This window comes from Mobula birostris, chromosome 3 (genome assembly GCF_030028105.1).
Source record: "Mobula birostris isolate sMobBir1 chromosome 3, sMobBir1.hap1, whole genome shotgun sequence".
Taxonomy (NCBI): domain Eukaryota; kingdom Metazoa; phylum Chordata; class Chondrichthyes; order Myliobatiformes; family Myliobatidae; genus Mobula; species Mobula birostris.
This window is the reverse complement of record NC_092372.1, coordinates 194,784,614-194,792,738: the sequence shown is the minus strand read 5'-3', so window position 1 is coordinate 194,792,738 and position 8,125 is coordinate 194,784,614.

Sequence of the window (8,125 nt, the reverse complement as noted above, 5' to 3'; positions counted from 1 at the left end):
CCAATTCCTGTACTCAATATTTGACTTTTGAAGGCCAATGTGCCAAAAGTTTTCTTAATGACCCTATCTAACTGAAATGCCACTTGCAATGAATTGTGGACCCATATTCCCAGACCCCTTTGTTCTACCACACTCCACAGTTCCCTACCGTTTACTGTGTAAGACCTACCCTGTTTGGTCCTACAGAAGAGCAACACCTCACACTTGTCTGCATTAAATTCCATCTCCCATTTTTCCAGCTGGTCCAGATCCCACTGCAAGCTCTAATAGTCTTCCTCACTGTCCACTACACCACATCTTGGAATCATCTGCAAATTTGCTGATCCAGTTAACCACATTATCATCCAGATTGTTGATATAAATGACAAACAATAACGGACCCAATATCGATCCCTGCAGCCCTCCACTCATCACAAGCCTCCATTCAGAGAGGCAACCAACTACTACCACTCTCTAGCTTCTCTTGAAAAGCCAATACCTAATCCAATTTACTACCTCATTTTGAATGCCAAGTGACTGAACCTTCTGGACCAATGTCTCAAGTGGGACCTTGTCCAATGCTTTGCTAAAGTCCATGTAGTTAACATTCACTGCCTGCCTTCATCAACATTCCTGGTAACTTACTCGAAAAAGGTTGATTAGGCACAACCTACCATGCACAAAGACATGCCGATGATCCCTAATCAGTCGATGCCTATCCAAATACTCATATATCCAGTCCCTTAGAACAGTGGTCCCCAGCCTCTAGGTTGTGGAGCGATATTGGGCCGTGAAGCATGCAGGGGTGCAGCGGCAGCTGGAGCGCACCCAGCACATCTTTAAGAAAAAAGCCGAAATAAACAAGCTAATTAATTAGGTGCCACCCAGCACATAAATGTCGGCCCAGATCAGAAGCGATTGCCGATTTCACTTGCTCTACGCGATGTTCACTTTTTCGGGTTTTAATTCCTTTATCTGTTTTAGATGTTTAAGTGCCAGAAGACAGTCGCGAAACAAAATGAACGAATTTACAACCAGTTCCTGCCATTACAATCTCAGTTTAACTTTCGATCCACACCCTCGTGTATGGACAGAATTGCGTATGCAGTATAAAAATACCAGAACTAATACGGTACTAATACGGTCGTGGCAATCCTGAAAGGACAGAATACAAACAACATTAGAATCCCACCCTGCATCTTATACATAACAGCGAAAAATGTAAGCAAATACATCTCATCTAAGACGTACGCACATGCTGAACTTCTGAACAGAGACTAAAAATTCACGCTACGCGGTTACATGCGCAATCAGTCCTGATACAATAAAGTTAGACAAAAGGTACACTTTGGCACAACTTTTACAAGGTATTGCCTGGTAGTTAAATTACAAGAAGACTGACCTAATTGGAACTTTGTATAAGCCACGCTACCCAGCGTCGATTCCTTCACTCATGGAAATCTAAAGCATCCACATGTAAAACACGTCAAATTATCGATATTCTTGATCCGCCAACAAGCATAAATGAATTCACATGGATATTGTCAATTAATGCTCACCTTTCCTCACCATGCCCAGCACACTCTGGGAGGAACCCAAATCCAATGCGCTACCACGTCTTCAGCAGAAAGCAAAATGGTCTCCCCACTATCCCATGCATGCGTAATGACATCACCGTCTTCCTTAAAGGCACAGACAACTATTCTGGCATTACCCCGATGGATGCCTCAATACACATTTAACGATACTGAATAAGATCCGATGGGTCACCCGGTTACATATAGCAGTAGAATCTCTTAGGATTCCCCTTCACCTTGCCTGTAAGATCAACTTCTTTTAACTCTCCTGACTGTTTTCTTAAGTGTTCCCTTGTATTTCTTATGTTCCATAAGCACCCCACTTGTTCCTACCTGCTTTGCACCTCCTTTTTTTTCTTAACTAGGACCTCAATCCAAGTTTCCCTAAACCTGTTATCTTTACCTTTTATTTTGTCAGGCACATACAAGCTTTGTACCATCAAAATTTCACTTTTGAAGGCCTCCCACTTACCAAGTACATCTTTGCTAGAAAGCAGCCCATCCCAATCCATTGCCAGATCTTTTCTGATACCATCAAAATGGCCTTTCTCTACTTAAGAGTCTCAACCGCAGACTACACCTATCTTCTTCCATATTTACTTTGAAACTAATGGCATTATGATCACTAGATGCAAAGAAATACAAATGAATGTCATGTAGCCTGAATCAAATTGGCCTAATGTCAAATTGTTATTGGCACTGTCACAGACACCTCTGTTCTCACCATCCACCTCCTTCCTGACTTCAAAGAGCTTTCGACTTTATTCTTTCTTCAGAGACCACTGCTTGACTTGCTGAATGTCTGCAACATTTTCATTTTTGATCAAAAAGACATATGCTTGTATATCCTGCAAATATCTACAGGTTTAGCTAACATCAACAATATTCACAGTGGTAAGATAAAAATCACTGCAGTCTTTAATTCTGGAACAGAGAGGAGAATAACTTTCAACAAAACACTCTCCTTTAAAAAAAAACTTGTGATAAACCACAACAATAAAGTTCTGTTTTATTTTTTATTTAAAAAAAGTATAATATCATGTCCTTTTTATATTGTATCAGTGGTAACAAAACAATTTTATGATAGAACATGTGAACCCCCATATGTCTAAAACAAGTCACTTGATCAAAGAAAGTTGTACAGTGTTTATGACCTGCAAATATAAAACTTAAAATATTGTGCAATGTTGTGATCTGTCATTAACCAGACATTAACTACAATATTATATTTAGAAAGAATGCAAAAATATTATTTTTAAGATAACCATCAGATATAGGAGCAGAAGTAGGCCATTCAGCCTATCGAGTCTGCTCTGTCATTCCACCATGGGCTGATCCAATTCTTCCAGTCATCCCCACTCCACTGCTCTCACCCCACACCCCCTGATGCCCTGGCCAATCAAGAACCTATCTATCTCTATCCCAAATACATCCAATGACCTGGCCTCCACAGCAGCTCGTGACAACAAATTCCACAGATTTACGACCCTCTGCCTAAAGTAATTTCTCCACATCTCAGTTCTAAAAGGATGTCCCTTAATCCTGAAGTCGTGCCCTCTTGTCCTAGAATCCCCTACCTTGGGAAATAAGTTAGCCGTATCTGTTCAGGCCTTTTAACATTTGGAATGTTTCCATGAGATCCCCCCCATTCTCCTGAACTCCAGGGAATATAACCCAAGAGCTGCCAGACGTTCCTCATACGGTAACCCTTTGATTCCTGGAAACATTCTCATGAATCTTCTCTGAACCCTCTCCAATGTCAGTATATCCTTTCTAAAATCAGGAGTCCAAAACCGCACACAATACTCCAAGTGTGGTCTCACGAGTGCCTTATAGAGCCTCAACATCACATCCCTGCTCTTATATTCTATACTTCTAGAAATTAATGCCAACATTGCATTCGTCTTCTTCACCACTGACTCAAGCTGGAGGTTAACCTTCGGGGTATCCTGCACAAGTCCCTTTGCATCTCCGCATTTTGAATTCTCTCCCCATCTAAATAATAGTCTGCCCGCTTATTTCTTCCACCAAAGTGCATGACCATACACTTTCCAACATTGTATTCCATTTGCCACTTCTTTGCCGATTCCCCTAAACTATCTAAGTCTCTCTGCAGGCTTTGTGTTTCCTCAACACTACCAGCTCTTTCACCTATCTTTGTATTGTCGGCAAATTTAGCCACAAATCCACTAATCCCACAGTCGACATCACTGACATACATCGTAAGAAACAGAACTCCACTGGTAACCGGCAGCCAGCCAGAATAGGATCCCTTTATTTCCACTCTCTGTTTTCTGCTGATCAGCCAATGCTCCACCCATGCTAGTAACTCGCCTGTACTTCCATGGGCTCTTATCTTGCTAAGCAGCCTTATGTGCAGCACCTTGTCAAAGGCCTTCTGAAAATCCAAGTACACCATATTTACTGCATCTCCTTTGTCTGCCCTGCTTGTAATTTCCTCAAAAAATTGCAGTAGGTTAGTCAGGCAGGATTTTTTTTTCAGGAAACCATGCTGGCTTTGGCCTATCTTGTCATGTGCCTCCAGGCATTCCGTAATCTCATCCCTAACAATCGATTCCAACAACTTTCCAACCACTAATGTCAGGCTAACAGGTCTATAGTTTCCTTTCTGCTACCTCCCACTCATCTTAAATAGCAGAGTAACATTTGCAATTTTCCAGTCATCTGGTACAATGCCAGAACTTATCTATTTTTGAAAGATCATTGTTAATGCCTCTGCAATCTCTCCAGCTACTTCCTTCAGAACCCAAAGTACATTCCATCAGGTGAAGGAGTTTTATCCACCCTCAGACCATTAAGCTTCCTGAGCACCTTCTCAGTCGTAATTTTCACTGCCCATACTGCACTTCCCTGACACTCTTGAATGTCTGGCATACTGCAGATGTCTTCCACTGTGAAGATTGATGCAAAATACACATTCTGTCCCTCTGCCATCTCTGTGTGTCTCTCATTACAATATCTCCAGCGACACTTTCTATCAGTCCTATACGTACCTACCCTCAACTCTCTTTTACCCTTTATATACTTAAAAAAGCTTTTAGTATCTTCTTTGATATTAGTCGTCAGCTTCCTTTCATAAATGATCTTTTTGTTTCTAATGACCTTCTTAGTTTCCTTCTGCAAGTTTTTAAAAGCTTCCCAATCCTCTATCTTTCCACTAGCTTTGGCTTCCTTGTATGCCCTCTCTTTCACTTTTATTTGGCTCTGACTTCACTTGTCGGCCACAGTAGTGTCCTTCTTCCATTCAAAAATTTCTTATTTGAAATATATCTGTCCAGCACTTCCCTCATTTTTCGCAGAAACTCCAGCCATTGCTGATCTACTGTCCTTCCTGCTAGTGTCCCTTTCCAGTCAACCTTGGCCAGTTCCTTTCCTATGCCATTGTAATTTCATTTATTCCACTGAAATACCGACACATTGAAATTTAGTTTCTCCTTCTTAAGTTTCAAAGTGAACTCGATCATATTGTGATCACTGTTCCCTAAGGGTTCTCTTAACCTTTAGCTCCAGATCATTGCACAATACCCAATCCAGCACAGCTGATCCCCTAGGACTCAACAACAAGCTGTTCTAAAAAGTCATCCCTTAGATATTCTACAAATTCTCTCTCGTGAGGTCCTGGTTTTCTCAATCTACTTTCATGTTAAAATCCCCAATGATTATCATGACAGTGCCCTTCTGACACGCCTTTTCTATCTCCAGCTGTAATTTGTAATCCACATCCCGGCTGCTGTTTGGAGCCTGTATGCAACTGCCATTAGGGTCCTTTTACCCTTGCCATTTCTTAACTCAACCCATAGAGTCTCTACACCTTCCAATCCTATGTCATCCCTTTCTAATGATTTAATATTATTTCTTACACACAGGGTCACACCACCCCCTCTGCCTACTAACCTATCTTTTTGCTACACCATATATCCTTGGAGATTCAACTCCCAATGACAGCCATCCTTTAGCCAAGTTTCAGAGATGGCGACAATGTCATACTTGCCAATCTGTAGCTGAATTTCAAGATTGTCCATTTTATTTCTTATGCTGCGTGCATTCAAATACAACATTTTCAGTCCAGTGTTTGTTGCTTTCTGTTTTAACTGCACCATGCCTCTATTGCCCTGTAACTCATCCCACTGGCTATGATTATGCCTCATCGCCTGCCTGTCCTTTCTATCATCTCTGTGGCACACTATCTTTGATTTAGTTCTGTTTTCCCTTTCCTCAGCCCTATTACTCTGGTTCCCATCCCCCTGCCAAATTAGTTTAAGCCCTCCCTAACAGCTCTATTAAACCTGCCTGCTCGGATATTAGACCCCTTTGGGTTCAAGTGTAACCCGTCCTTTTTGTACAGGTCGTACCTCCCCTAGAAGAAGCCTCAATGATCCAGGAACCCGAAGCCCTGCCCCCTACACTAGTCTCTCAGCCACGCATTAACATGCCTGATCATGCTATTATTGTGCTTGTTAGCACGTGGCACAGGCAGCAATCCTGAGATTACTGCCCTGGAGGTCCTGCATTTCAGCTTCCTACCCAACTCCCTGAAGTCTCTCTTCAGGACCTCCTCCCTTTTTCTACCTATGTCATTGGTACCAATGTGTATCAAGACTTCTGGCTGTTCACCTTCTCCCTTCAGAATATTCTGTATCCAATCTGAGACATCCAATACCCTGGCACCTGGGAAGCAACACACCATGCAGGTATCAGGCTGACAGAACCTCCTGTCTAATATATCTAATATTAACCTACTCAGCTTCACAAAATCCTTCACAAGCCTTAATTCTTGTTTATTCTCCTCTGTGAATCTCCAGAAAACCCACAGAGCTTTTGATTTATACTATTTTAATCAGGACAGTTCTGTTTGATGTTTATGTCGTGGATGATGATTCTGCTTGGTAATCCTCTAGTCCAGTGGAACAATTTACCAAATTAAACACAATGTGTAAGTTGTTAATAACACAAAAATCTGGATTAATAATGTTCAGAATGGTAATTCTCATGGCTTTATCTATTCATTGAATATTGTTGTTCAAACAAGAAAGTGACAGATGAGAGTGTTGGTGAACTGTAAAATTAGATTATTTGTAATTATGCAGTCAGTGGCCACTGTATTAGACCCATATTTTTGACACACCAACATCTGCTGCTGTGGCCCATCCACTTCAAGGTTCAATGTGTTGTGTGTTCAGAGATGCACTTTTGTAACTAGGGCTTACTTGAACATAAGATCATAAGAAATAGAAGCAGGTGTAGGCCATCCGGTCCATCGAGCCTGCCACCATTCAATAAGATCATGGCTGATCTGTCCTTAAACTCAGCTCCACCTGCCTGCCTTTTCCCTATAACCCTTAATTCCCCTATGTAAAAATCTATCTAACTGTATCTTAAACACATTTAGTGAAGAAGCCTCAACTGCTTCCCTGGGTAGAGAATTCCACAGATTCACCATTCTCTGGGGGAAAAAACAGTTTCTCCTCATCTCTGTCCTAAATCTTCTCCCCTGGATCTTGAGGCAATGTTCCCTAGTTCTAGTCTCACCTACCAATGGAAACAACTTTCCTACTTCTATCTTAACCATCCCTTTCAAAATTTTGTATGTTTCTATAAGATCCCCTCTCATTCTTCTGAATTCCAGAGAGTATAGTCCCAGGAGACTCAATCTCCCCTCATATGTTAAGCCCTTTATCTTTGGAATCAACCTGGTGAACCTCCTCTGCACTGCCTCCAAAGCCAGTATATCCTTCCTCAAATATGCAGACCAGAACTGCACACAGTACTCAAGGTGAGGTCTCACCAGTACCCTGTATAGTTGCAGCATGACCTCCCGGCACTTGAATTCAATCCCTCTAGAAATGAAGGCCAACATTCCATTTGCCTTCTTAATAACCTGTTGCACCTGCAAACCAACTTTTCACGATTCATGCACAAGCACTCCCAAGTTCCTATGCACAACAGCATGCTGCAATCTTTCACCATTTAAATAATAATCTGCTTTTCTATTATTTCTTCCAAAGTGGATGATCTCACATTTACCAACATTGTATTCCATCTGCCAGACCTTGGTCCACTCACTTAACCTATCTATATCCTTCTGCAGACTCTCCACATCCTCTGTACAATTTGCTTTTCCACCCAGTTTAGTGCCATCAGCAAATTTTGCTACGCTACACTCAGTCCCCTCTTCCAAATCATCAACGTAAGTGGTAAATGGCTGCGGGCCCAGCACCAACCCCTGTGGCACCCCACTCACCACTGCCAACTGGAGAAACACCCATTTATACCACCTCTCTGTCTTCTACTGTTGCCGTCCTGCCAGCTTGAACCAGCTTAGCCATTCTCCTCTGACCACAGAACTATGCTCACACAGGCATTTTTGCCCACAGGACTGCATTGGATTTGTTTCTTGTACCTGATGTCACAGTAGCATAGTGGTTAGCACGACACTATTACAGCTCAGGGTGTTCTAGCACCTTTCTGAAAGAAGTCTGTCCTCCCTGTGAAATATGCTCCAGTTTCCTCCCACAGTCCAAAGTGTGTTGTCCCATGATTAAATTAGG